The sequence below is a fragment of the Cervus canadensis genome, chromosome 33 (assembly GCF_019320065.1).
Source record: "Cervus canadensis isolate Bull #8, Minnesota chromosome 33, ASM1932006v1, whole genome shotgun sequence".
Lineage (NCBI taxonomy): Eukaryota > Metazoa > Chordata > Mammalia > Artiodactyla > Cervidae > Cervus > Cervus canadensis.
In genome coordinates, this window is record NC_057418.1 from 31,859,467 (window position 1) to 31,873,104 (window position 13,638).

A 13,638-nucleotide genomic window follows, 5' to 3' on the forward strand; every position below is an offset into this window, starting at 1 on the left:
ATGTTCAGACTACCTGTCCCTCATGGCAAGCTTCTGTATAAACTAACTCCTCCCCGCCAGTCCCACCACCTTCCCACCTCCTCGGAACAGTTCTCTCAGGGTCACTTGAGATGCTGTCTCCTGGGCATGAAGTCCTAAAAATTCCCACCAATAAAATATAACTCTCAATGTCTAGGCTGTGACTACTTTCTTAAGTCGACAGATTTAATTAACTGTTGGGACAACAGTCAGAGTCATCTTTGGTCCATGAAGTGTCTGTCTCTCTCCCCAAGGCCTAGTCGTCCCAACTGGGAAAAAGATGGATTTTGGACACACGTGGACCTGGATGTGAATCGCGGCTGTGTTTTGTCGCTGGCTGTGTGTCCTCTGATGATGTAACTTCCCTGAGTCTCAGTTCCTTCGTCTACTGAGTGGAACAGAGTGCACACCATGGTCAGGGTCCAGTTAGATGTGCTCCTAAAGCACCAGCAGAGAACCCCGAGTGGTGAGTGGTCCGTGACCCGCCAATATCCAGGAACACGGGCCCAGCCCTGGCCCTCTCCCCCTTCCCGCATTTCAGGGTGGGCTCCCGAGCCTTGACCTCCAGGCCCCTGCAGTTCAGACACCAGTGTTGATTCTGCAGGGAGAATGATGAAGTGGAAGAGGATCTTCTAAGAAAGAAGGGTGGAATACAGACAACATATGCATCTGTTTTTGCTTGTTTATTCACATATTTTTTGGTTCTTGCCTGCATGCTCTGAATTTTGTCTGATTGCCTCTACTTTATACACGGAGCTGACAGGGGTGACTGGGGTCAAACCACAAAGTGAAGTCCGCAAAGTGAAGGGTGCCACCTTCGCACACCAGTTCGGTTCATGACAACCAGTGTGTGTGGCGGGTACTCAATAATCTGACCCCCCAGGCAGTGGAGGCACGAAGAGGTGAGGCCTCTCACCCAGGCTGCTCAGCAAGAAAGGAGCAGAGACAGAACTTGGACCTGGCCAGCTAGGCTCCCCGCAGAGCCGCGTCCTTACCCACCATGCAACACTGCCTCCCGGGACGGCTATGTGTGTGCCAGGGTTCTCAGCATTGGCTGCACTTTGAAGACACCTGGGGAACTTTTAACAAACATGGATGCTACTAAGGGCTGGATTGCGTTCCTCCAAATTCAGATGTTGAAGACCTAAAGCCCAGGACCTCAAGATTATGACTAAGGGATGCTTAAGTAAAATGAGATCGTTAGATTGGTCCCTAATCCAGTATGACTGGTGTCCTTGTAAGAAACGATTAGGACATAGACACACATAGACGGAAGACAAAGTGAAGATAAAGAAAGAACACTGTCATCTATAAGCCTAGGAGGGAGGCCTCAGAAAGGTGACCTCGGTGACCCTGCCAACACCTTGATCCTAGAGGTCTAGGCTCCAGAACTGTGAGAAAAGACCTGCCTACTGTTTGCTTAAGCCCCTAGTTCCTAGGTGGTTCAGTGGTAGAAATCTGCTTGCCGATGCAGAAGTCATAAGAGACGTGGGTTCAATCTCTGGGTCAGGAAGATCCCCTGGAGAAGAAAACGACAACCCACTCCAGTATTCTTGCCTGGGAGATCCTACGGACAGAGGAGCCTGGAGGGCTACAGGGCACGGGGTTGAAAAGAGTCGGACCCGACTGAGCACGGCTCACAGTACTGCAGCTCTAGCGAACAACACAAACAACAAGGCCTTCTCCAGTGGCCAGCGGAGAACCTCTGGGTGCGGTCGGGGCAGCCTTATGTGTCTAAAGCTCCCCGGAGGGTGCTAACACGTGGGGACGTTGTTGATGCCATGCGTCATGTGCAAGGCATGATCTGTGCCTAGCTCCTTGTGTGGCTCAGTGAGATCCTCTGAGGGTTGAGTCCATCCCTGCCTATCAGACCCCACCCAGGACCCCACCCAGGACCAGGGCTCCTGCAGGGCACGCCAGCCTTTCCCTTCTGAAGTCTCCCTGGGAGGGCCAAGTTTTCTCTGAGGATGTTGCCAGACTCCTTTCTTTGCTTATCAATAAGACCAGTGATGATTTCCATTATGAAAATAGGTGAACATGAGAGAAATAAGAAAATAAAGACACAGGACCTATGAATTTTTCTGGCAATGGAACTCTGCCTTTGCTTAGTAATAATGGTACAAATAATTAGTAACTGCCAAAGCATCATCCATTAATCCTCATGCTTAACATTATGGCATTTGGGTGAAACTGCATCTTGATTCATTAGATCTCACTTTGAAAAATTAAAAAAAAAAAGTTTTACTTTTCTGTTTTCAGTCACCTTGAAATAATGAAAGTCAAAATAAATCCAACTGTCTCTGGAAAATGCGTCTGTTTTTAAATATTCAATAAGCCATTTAAAGCTTTGCAGATCATTAAGTATCTCCCTCTATAAAATCTATGGTTCTTCAATTAAAATTCTATCCCAGGCTTGGCTGTCCAAACAATAATGCATTTATCTGGTATAATAAAAATTAAAACTGGAATATTTATTCCAGGTCTGAGAAGCATTTTGGAACAAAATCTCTCTCTCTCACGCACGCACACACACACACACATCACATACACACACATACCCAGAGGAGTTAATTTAGTTCGTTTTCTTTGTTTTCCGACTGCCAAACAAGTTTCCTCTGTTGAACAGCCTGCAAATCTATCCTCACAATTCTAGTTTATCATAGTGTATTTTTATCTTTTTTTCTAACTGAGGATGCTATACTTAAAACTACAGTGTTCCAGGAGCCCACTTCGATTCATGCTATATTCCCATTAGTGGCATTGACTCCTTAAGATATCTATTTAAAGTCAGGTAGATATTTGGCTCACAGCATAATAGAGTTGGGGTCTGTGGAAGTTCATCAAACAAATTAACACTATTGACACCTACACAGACACTGGAGAGAGTTGAAAAGAATATCACAGGGATTTTGTAAAAGCCACGTCCTACTGTGGAGCTGAGGAAACTGCAGAGAATAAGTATGCCAGGTGGAATCAAAGAGCGTGGTGCAGTTAAATGGTCTGAGATATTGCAAAGCCAGGAGCATCCTTCTCTTCGCTTCCAAATGAATCTTCTGCACAAAGAAGAGTGCTTTCCCACCACTTCGGAGGAGAATCGGTTCCCTGAAACGGTCATAATTCAACCAGAGTGCCCACTGTCATGTCTCTGCCTGCCAGTCCCGCCGACAGAACTCATTTCAGTTGATTTTTCCAGCGGGGGACAAAGAGGGCAGCTGCTCACCCCGCCGGGGGACGGGAGGTCCCTCTGTCCAAAATCTCTCTTGTCAGACCACGGGAAGAAGCTGGGGGCTGAAAATGGTGCATACTGTGCGTGTGCTGGGGGAGAGGCTGAGCCACCTGGAGAACGTCAGCAAAGCCAGAGGTGGCCCCCACCTGAAGTGGGTCCCTGGGTCCCTGGCACAATGCGCAGAGGTACCGTCTCTCAGGGGCAGTGGAAACAGGCGTGTGATGCAGCAATGCCTGCGGGCAGGCTGCCAGCCTCAGGTGCGGACCGACTGGACAAAGAGGGATGCCCGCAAGCTCCCAAGGAGCGGGAAGGCTGGCTCTTCAGACGTAGGAGGAGAAACACAGTATGACGGCCCTTACAGGTGCAATCTAAAAAGACATGACACGAATGGACTTACTTACAAAACGGAAAGAGGCTCACAGCCTGAGCGGACAAGCTTATGGTTGCCGGCGGGAAGGGACAGTTAGGGAGTCTGGAACAGACATGGACGCACTGCTGTATTTAAAGTGGGTAACCCTCCCAAAAAAATTAAAATAAAATGGATAACCCACAGGACCTAGTTGTGCAGCGCAGGGAACTCTGCTCAATGTTCTGTGGTGGCCCGGAGGGGAGGGGATCTGGGGGAGAGCAGACACGTGTGTATGTATGGCTGAGTCCCTTCACTGTTCATCTGAAACACTACCAACATTGTCAATTGGCTATACCCCAATACAAAATAAAAAGTTAAAAAAAAAAGCAAAAATATACATATAAATACGGCTGTCTCTTTGGAGACCTGGAGCGTGGCAGTGGAGGGGGTCCTCAGGCTGGGTGACCTCAGGGGGATGTGACATCAGCCCACTTCTCATCGGTGTGCTGGGCCCAGAATAGCTCATTCAATCCTTCCAACCACCCGTGGGAGGGACGCAAATATACACCACCCTGCCCCCACCGCGTTGTATCACAGAGGCAGAGGGAAGTGCCTTCCCCGCAAAATCAAGCAGGTCACCCAGCTAGTGAGCCTGGGGAGGAGGCTGGAAATCTGGAGGTCTGTGCCCACAGCCTCACCAGTTACACACACTCCTGACCTTGGGTCTATTCAACTCATCTCAAGAGTGACAGAGGATTCAAGCAGACCTGGGGCCATTTGGAAATGAAGATGGGGGAGTCTGGGGGGGGGGGCGCTCACTCACTGCCTTTAGGGTCTGAGGAGACCTTTGTGATTTACCTGGAGGATGTCCATCTTAGGTCTAATAAATTTAGTTTTTTCATCATAGGTGATCCTGCATATTCCTAGGCCTTGGCCAGGGAACAAGGATTCAGAAAAGGGAAACTGATGAACCAATGTGAGTACTTGCCCCTTTATAATACTTTCTCATGATGAAGAGAAAGGAAGAGTTAAGGATGTGCTAAGCGGCTGCATTGTCCTGAGAGCTATGCTGCGTGTGATGTCTGGGATCATCCCCAATGCAGCAGTGATGACGCTGAGGCCAGGGACAGCTACGAATGACGCAGATGGGCTGGCCAGTGCTCCCTCCTCAAAGCCATGCCCAAGAAGGAAGAATTACACAGCAGCTGAAGGAGACCTTGAAAATCATCCCATTCTCAGTAGGGGACACTAAAGCTGATGGTAGTCGACAGTTTACAAAATCCAAATTCCTAATGGTGGGACAGAAAAGAGAAAGCAGGTTTCTGATTCCTGATGCAGAGATTTTTCCCCTCATGCTGGGGTAAATAAGATGCCCACAGACCCATCAACCAGGAAACGTAAAAACTAAAGAGAAATCATTTTGGAATATAGTAGAATCACATCTTTCCATAACTGACAATAATCAAAGAACAGGTAGTCTCTTGTTTAAATGAATACTGTTAGAACATCTGGTCTTATCAAATGAGGCTATTTACATGTGCTGACAGATGGCCCGCAGTGAAAATGCTTTGCTAGTCTGATTACAACAAATTCTAAAAACCCAAATCCTCTCTGTCGTCAGGTGTCTTCCTGGGGCCCAGCTCACTTGGGAGGCAATCTCTATTATGAAGACAGGGGCGTGGAGGCATTTGTCAATAACTTGCCATGTAAACTCTTTTGAGTGTAAAGGGATGCTTTTGATTTTAAAGAATGACAGGCTCTATGCAAAGCTGTTTGCTTTGTTTCCTTGCTTTTCTTCTTCATGGAGGAGGGCCCAATGGAAGGAAGGTTGATAGCTGCATAGGTGGAACAACAGCGGAAATGGGTTAGTGGAAAATGAAGTGAAAGCGTTAGTTGCTGACTCTTTGTAACCCCATGGACTGTAGCCCTCCAGGCTCCTCTGTCCATGGGATTCTCCAGGCAAGAATACCAGACCCTCCTCCAGGGGGTCTTCCCGACCCAGGGATCGAATCTGGGTCTCCTGCATTGCAGGCAGATTCTTTATCGTCTGATCCACCAGGCAAGTACCCAAGTGTCAAACAGAGGAAGGGAAAGGTAAGTGGAGGCTGAATTGCTAGATGATTAATGATAAAGATTACTCAAAACTAAGTAACATATTGCCATGGACAGTCCAGAAAGACCTCTATTTAAGAACAAAATGAATGTGTTGATGCCTTTTTTGAGACTTCGTCAAATGTACACAGGAGAAAACCTCTGGGACGACGTGCTTGTCCGTGCTCACAAAGAGCTAAGTGTGAATGGAGATGCCTCTTCATCCTCAGAGGCCCCTCAAGGCTCGGTCCTTGGGGCTGGCACCCCCCTCCCACACCATCCATCACCCGGTAATTCCTCCTCCTCCCTAAGCTGTCTCGGAAGCTCGCGTGTCCATCTCTAACCCACCAAGCGCTCTGGGCAGGTGCTGTGCCCGGGCTTCAGGGCACAGGGCCTGGTAGAAGACCAGAGCATGCCGAGTGCTGGCCGGCGTGGAGCCCAGGCCCTGTGGACGGGGAGCCCCAGCATACTGCTGTGACCCAGCTGTGAGGACACACGAGAGCCCCACGCAGGCCTCTCCCCACTCCCTTTGTCCATGCGAACCACAGTGTTTATGCACCAAGGGCATCTCTGCCACCCAGCCTGGATTTGCAGGCCAGGAAGCTGGGGAGCAGGAGCTGGAGGTGGGGAGTGGGACTGAGGGGGGTGCCCTTCACCAGCTCTGGCCTCCGGCCGGGTGGCCATCCCCCCGGAGACGGACTGGCCTGGGCCGGACCTCTTCGAACAGAATGGCGTTGGTGTTCAGGCTGCCGCTGTTGGCAAATGCTATTTCTGCGGGGAGCAGATGGGGCTGAAAAGAGTGGAGTGTGTCCCTCATGGCAGACAGAGATACCCCTTCGACGCAAGGTTCCTCCTAACTTAAACGTCTGCCTCGGAGAAGCCGCTTTCCTCGACTTGGATGGCCCCGTGAATAACGGCATCGCTAAAGGGCAGGAGAGCCAAGTCTAAACTAAGAAGGAGGTGTGTTAGGACACAGGAGGAAAGCTCTGAGTCCACGTGAGGTGTTTTAAAGCTCCATTCGAAGGGCACACTGACAGCAACAAAGGCGCCAACGTCAAGAACAGGATCGATGTTTGAGACCAGCTGCCTGAGCGCTTTACCTGGAGACGCTAATTTTACGTGAAGATGTGCAGGGAAATAGTGCGAGCTGTTGAAGGGGCCGTGCCATCACATAAAACGCCTCCTCCGAATTGATTCACCACGGCCGCAGCCCGAAGCATCTCTGCAAGCTGATGGAGCGCGGCCTCAAAAATGGCTTGCAGTGAAGCTTTACGTAAACCTCTGTTGCTGGAAGGGGTGAGATGCTTTTATAAACCACTCAATCAGGCTGAAATTGGAAGCTGGCAGTTTTCAGTTTTTTAGAGTTACTCATTCATGTATGAGATGCTCCTGGGGTTCCCTTTGTCGCTCTGAGCCCAAGCCCTTGTGCTGCCATCTAAATGCACCAGGTGATAGGAGTCCCCCTTAAGGCCTAGCGATGGAGGAGGTGACGTCATCTGGGTCGATTTCATTACCATAAATAAATGTCAAATGGCTGCAATACATTTTCTCTGATTAAACTGTCAAGGACAAAATCATGCAAGAACAATGATTTTTTAAAAAATATTCATGGTAAAAAAGGAAGAGAAGAAAAAGTAATGAAAATACCTACATACTATTATGTCTACAGGTCCCCAACTTTTAACTCAGAAAAAATAAAACGTCTAGTCGCGTATAAGCAGGTAAGTGCCTCGTTCCCAGCTGCGTCCCAAACTGTCTTTCATGCGCTGTTAGTGGGCAACACTGCACTGTCCCCTCTCCGTGGCCAGCACTGGCATGAGTTCTAAAGAAAATGCTTAAAGGTATTATGACTTATTGTTGTGGTTTAGTCACTAAGTCGTGTCTGACTCTTTCATGACACCATGGGCTGTAGCCCTCCAGCCTCCTCTGTCCATGGGATCTCCGAGGCAAGATTCCTCGAGTGGGTAGCCATTCCCTTCTCCGGGATCTTCCTGACCCAGGGATTGAGCCCGTGTCTCCTGTGTTGCAGGTGAGCTCTACACCGCTGAGTCACTGGGGGAGACACAGCTTATCTGGAGCTGGAAACTAAAACAGATCTCCTTTCTCTTTCTCTAAATTAAAAAAAAAAAAAAAGTCAAGCAAAATGCAAGGATGTGTGAAGCCTCAAGTTCTGAGAATTGGCCCCAAGTCTGTGGAGCATACTATTTTCCAAAGTACCTTATTTTCCAGGAGATCTCTGTTGACCTGCAGCAGATGGAGGGGAGGTCGGCCAGTCCGCGATGAATGGCATCGGTGTGGCTAGGGCAGCTTCTAGCCCACCAACAGTGAAAGCAGTAGACTTGGTTTTATCTACACTCTTAAACCTTTTTCTCTCATATCTACTTATGTTTTTCCATTCTCCTATGGGGCCAAGGTATTTTCTGTCAGTCAGAAGGTAGACAATGCCCACCGCGCCTGGGACTTTCTGTTGCATAAGAGCTTGGACTTCCTTCACGTTCATCTCTGAGTTTTTTTTTTTTTTTTTAAACAACAATATCCTTTTAGACAGGCTCTATTTATCACCATTTTACAAATAAGACAGAAGCTCAGAGAGTGACTTGTCAAAACCATATGCCTGGAAGGTCTAGGATTGGGCCATGCAGTCCATAGTCTATGAATTTAGAGCTCCTTCTAGTCCATTCTTTCATCAAATGACCTTAGGAAATAACAGGATCAAGTGCTGACATCTTGAAAAGTAATTCTTGAAGATGAAAAAAAACCCACCTAGTTTCCTAAATGAAATGACAATGAGGTGTGTGTGTGTGTCTGTGTGTTTTGTGTGTGTTTGGGGTGTGTGCCTATGTGTTGTGTGTGTTTGTGTGTGTGTGTGTCTGGGGGTGTATATGTGTGTCTGGGGTGTGCTTGTGTTTCTGGGGTGTCTGTGTTTCTGTGTGTGTGTGTTGTTGTGTGTGTGTTGTGTGTGTCTGGGGTGTGTGTTGTGTGTGTGTTTCTCTGTGTGTGTGTGTTGTGTGTGTCTGGGGTGTGTGTGTTGTGTGTTGTTGTGTGTGTTTCTGTGTGTGTGTGTGTCTGTGTGTGTGTTGTGTGTGTCTGTGTGTGTGTGTCTGTTGTGTGTGTCTGGGGTGTGTGCGTGTGTGTGTCTGGGGTGTGTGTGTTGTGTGTTGTTGTGTGTGTTTCTGTGTGTGTGTGTGTCTGTGTGTGTGTTGTGTGTGTCTGGGGTGTGTGCGTGTGTGTGTCTGGGGGGTGTGTGTTGTGTGTTGTTGTGTGTGTTTCTGTGTCTGTTGTGTGTGTCTGTGTGTGTGTGTCTGTGTGTGTGTGTCTGTTGTGTGTGTCTGGGGTGTGTGCGTGTGTGTGTCTGGGGTGTGTGTGTTGTGTGTTGTGTGTGTTTCTGTCTGTGTGTGTGTGTGTCTGTGTGTGTGTTGTGTCTGTCTGTGTGTGTTGTGTGTCTGGGGTGTGTGTGTTTCTGTGTCTGTGTGTCTGTGTGTGTGTGTCTGTGTGTGTGTTGTGTGTGTCTGTGTGTGTTGTGTGTCTGGGGTGTGTGTGTGTGTCTGTTGTGTGTGTGCTGTGTGTTGTTGTCTGTGTGTCTGCGGGGCAGGGGCATCCTTTCTCCGGGCGTGCAGGGGAAGCCTGCAGCGTCAGCCCACAGGAGACTGAGTCGGCTGCAGTACCAGCCAGCCCCTCACTGTGCATCTACGCCACCTTTTCCATTATTGCTTTTCAGAAATCAGCATCGCAAATTACCCTCAGTAATAGCTCAGAGAATTGCCAAGAACAGTAAATCTCTTCTTACTGTTAAATCTTTGCTTGTTTTATAATGTTTTCTTTGATAAGCAGGGTTGACTGGGAAAGAAAAAAACAATTATTTTTTTAAGGGGTGAAAATACAAAAAAAAAAAAGAAAATACAGTTTAAATAGTGTCACATGGAATAAATTAACTTACAGGAAGGGGATATCTCTGATCTTCCAAAAACCTTTGCTCATTGAGTAAACTGGCCAGTAGGTCCTTGGTGGAGTTCCATCCCTTCCAAGGAACCATTCAAACCTTCTACCCAATATTTTGCACTATGTTCAGAATACGTTCACGGCCTAAGACAAGGAGTCTAACAAGGGCAGAGAGTCACGTGCTGCTCTAAGACCCCTGTACCACACGCCGCCCCGACAGCCTGAGTTCCACCATCCCTTCTCAAACTCCACCCTGGCCAATGAACCACACTTCCTACCAAACGTTTTTCCAACAGTGATGAAGTTTCAGCCTGGATAGAGAGTTTACACACTTTTTTTCTTGAGTTTGCAGAACTAATCATCTAAGAAAAAGTTTAGTGTATAGACTTCTGGCTGGCATAAAATAACGATCCCCCCCAATATTCTGGATTTGATTATCTCATGCAGTGCAATAGAAATTGAAGGATCTATCTCACTTAAAATAAGAAAAACTTTGCGAGTTGATTTGAAAATCTACCTTGAAGTTATTTAGCTGTCTGTTCCTTTTGTTTTAGTATTTTCATCTGTCAAGAAATTAGTTTTGTCCATAAATGTAATCAATATGGAATGTAAAATCATCAAATTACAAAAATAGATTTAGAGTTCTCATGATAAAGTGTACCTTAAACTTGAAGCAATACAAATGTAAATTAGATACAGATATTTGGACATCTTGCTTATTACATTTCTTTGGCAAGTGACAGAAAAATGATTGCAGTGCTTGTTTATTTTAATAAAAATTTGATCTCTTTCTAGAATTATTGCGATGTTTATGGAATATAATACAGGGTTTCTGATGTGGACGAGAACTCAATAACCATCTTTCACTCAGGAAATAAAAGAGAAAGATCAAAGGATTCTTAGTTAAGTTTCTAGTCACTCACTTTTTAGAAAAGAACAAAACATTAGGAGTCAGGTGAAAGAAGCTGAACTTCAAAAAGCAGTGGAAGCATTTGGGGCAGCAGGAAGAAGATTTGGGGAGAAAGAGTCAAAATAGATGTTCTGGTGAGAACAGAGAGCAGGAGGAGGTCCCTACTATGATTAAAATTTGGTAGGTTAATCAGAAACTTGGTTCACAATTTTATTATTTTACAAACACATAAGTACACATTTATACCATAGTCTTTTCATAAAGGATCAAAGCTTCTTTAAATTTTTTAAAGTAGGGGTCCACATACTGGAATGTCAGCTCATCATTCCAGGTTCAACTTCTTGAAAGTAAAACAAGGATGTAATGAGATTAGCAAAGCAACTAAAGGCAGAATTGCTTTAAACTTTTAGTTCTTTTTTCTTATAATTTTTTACAGTCATTCTGCCTACAAATAATGCTATAATAGCTTTCTAACAAATATGATTTATTAAATATTTCCAAATGCCTCAACTTAGCTTTTCATAAAAACAGCTCTTTTGGCATTCATCAGTTTATTTGATTTTAATTAAACTAAGAAATCTAGGCTTAAGCACAACTAGCAAAAAGAGGTCTGGAACAAACATAACTGACTGCGGTTGACGGTCACTAGTCTCCACGCTTCAGTGGGCCCTGGGCATCCACTGGGATGTGTTTCAGAGGAACTAGGTGACGTTGACTAGCTTGGTGAATCTCTTTTGTATACACTGCTGGGACAAATATTTTTTATGCTATTAAACTTAGGTGACTCAAATTCAACAGTTTCCTTTTGGAGAAACAAAATATTCTAAGTGGACTAAGTGGACATCTTTACCCCACAAAGTTAAATGTATATTAAATATAGGCCAGTGAGTAGATATTAAAAATATATCTTGCAACCTACTTTAAATGAGTATCTTACAGGTGCTATACAAGCATCTCTTGAAAAGATTCACTTCTCAAATCTATATGATGAATTCAGACAGAGAGGGACACCAGTCTCATCTCAAAAATCATCTGAATCTTGAGTTTATATACCTTTACTCTCGTTAGATTGATACCTCTCCTGACCCACTTTGTACTCTGCTATTTATGAAAAGCAAACATCTAGAAGAAAAAAATAAACTTCAATTTTTGGCACTAATAATTACAGTAATATCTACAAAGCTATTTGCAATGCATTACATACTTTCTCCAAAATCATTTATTTAATTAGCATTAATTGAATATCTACTACTTTCTGGCTCAGTAGATGTGTAATTATTTTTAGCCTAAGATCTCTCACGGGATCATTTCATTAATGCTTAAGGAACTGATAGAGAGCTATTGACATCTGTAGCTAATTCCCATGACGATTGGTAAGGTCTTGTGGGAGAAAGACCATCTTTCTTCCAAGTTGCCTTACTTAAAAGCAATAAAGGAGAAAAAAAACATAGCATTTCTTAGAGGGGTTCTAACTCCTTGTCGTGAGCCATGAGATATGCCTGGGAGCCAGCTTATCAGGAGTTTTACACGTTTGGAGAGGCCAGATTCTCTGTCCCAAATTTAGGTTATTGGAGATAAAGTCAGAGAGGCAATATATTTAACAGGGGGTAAGATTAGGACATTGGAACATAGATTGACAGTGCATGAAGAACTATTTTTAGGTCATACTAAGAAATGTTCTCATTTTAAAAGCCTTTTACTCCTGCAGGTAAGATAGTTGCACATTAGGCAAGGGTATTTTCTGAAAGATTATTAATAGGAAGAAAGTGATGATGGATTCTGACCAGCCTACAGGAAGAAGGTAGTAGACAAGAATTTCGCTGACCCAGCATCTCTTTGGGCAGTGAGAACTCTCCCTGTCCTTAGTTTGATTCAGGTGGGGTTGCCCCATCTCCTGAGGTCAAGTGTGGGCACCGTCAATCACATCTCTCTCTCTCTTTGTGGTTGCTGTTGCTCTGTACATGTGATTTTGGCTAAGCCGGTGGGATATAAACCAAGAGTTCCCTGTGGTCATCTTTGTCACCATGAGGAAAGAGCCTATTTGAGAACAGTCAGCACAGTGGGGGCAGAGCTGAGTGTTGGAAAGATCTGTAGCTTCAAGAAGACATCATTTTAGGACCTGAATCCAGTTGAATCAATAGCCTAACCCTTTCCTAACCCACCCAGGAGCATGGATAATTTTCTCTCTCTCTTTTTTTTAAAGCTAACTTTAGTTGAATTCTGCTTCTTTGAGAGAAGCCTGACTGGGAGCAGAATAGGTGAAGGATAGGTGTCATGCACAATCCTATAAAATGGCTTGATTAATTTTAGCTTATTTTCATATGAAGTGAAGTCACTCAGTCGTGTCCGACTCTTTGCAACCCTGTGGACTGCATGTAGCCTATCAGGCTCCTCCGTCCATGGGATTCTCCAGGCAAGAGAATACTGGAGTGGGTTGCCATTTCCTTCTTCAGGGGATCTTCCCAACCCAGGGATCGAACCTGGGTCTCCTGCATTGCAGGCAGATGCTTTAACCTCTGAGCCACCAGGGAAGCCCCTAGCTTATTCTCATATAACTATTTAAATAGTTTTCATGCTATAAGGGTTGTTAATTCTTAGCTGTACATGCATATGACATTGCTGCCTAATTAAAACTTCCCTAAATTCATTAATGACATCACAATAAAGTCTATCACTTTGTATTACATGGGCATGGTGTTTGAGGTCATAAGAATAACAATGTGCCCCTATTCAAAGTTATTATATACAGATAAAATCATGCCAATATATCTATGAAGAACAGCCTTCAGAAGGAAAATAAGTTGTAAAAGGGTAATGTCTCAGCTAGGTTGCTGTTGGTAGTAAGGATGTAGAATGGTCATTTGGATGATCATTGTATATACACATGGGTGGTCCTTTACAAAGCCTCCTAAGCCACTGATGAACTGACAAATGGCCCTCACTGGGACAGCACAAGCAGAACTTGGGTTTCCCGGGTGGCTCAGAGATAAAGAATTCCCCTGCCAATGCAGGGGATGCAGGTTTTAACTCTGGGTCAGGAAGAACTCCTGGAGAAGGAAATGGCAACCCACTCCAGTATTCCTGCCTGGGAAATCCCACGGTAGA

The 13,638-nt window shown here is 45.3% G+C and overlaps 1 protein-coding gene and 1 non-coding gene across 8 annotated transcripts in view; both read right to left on the minus strand.

The window, feature by feature from the left end:
- Window positions 1-13,638, minus strand: part of PRKN (parkin RBR E3 ubiquitin protein ligase) — a 1,211,540-nt gene that overhangs the window by 281,625 nt on the left and 916,277 nt on the right. The gene's annotated exons all lie outside the window — the stretch shown is intronic.
- On the minus strand, window positions 12,993-13,064 carry TRNAC-GCA. Its single transcript has one exon. It is a non-coding gene; the product is annotated as a tRNA-Cys (tRNA).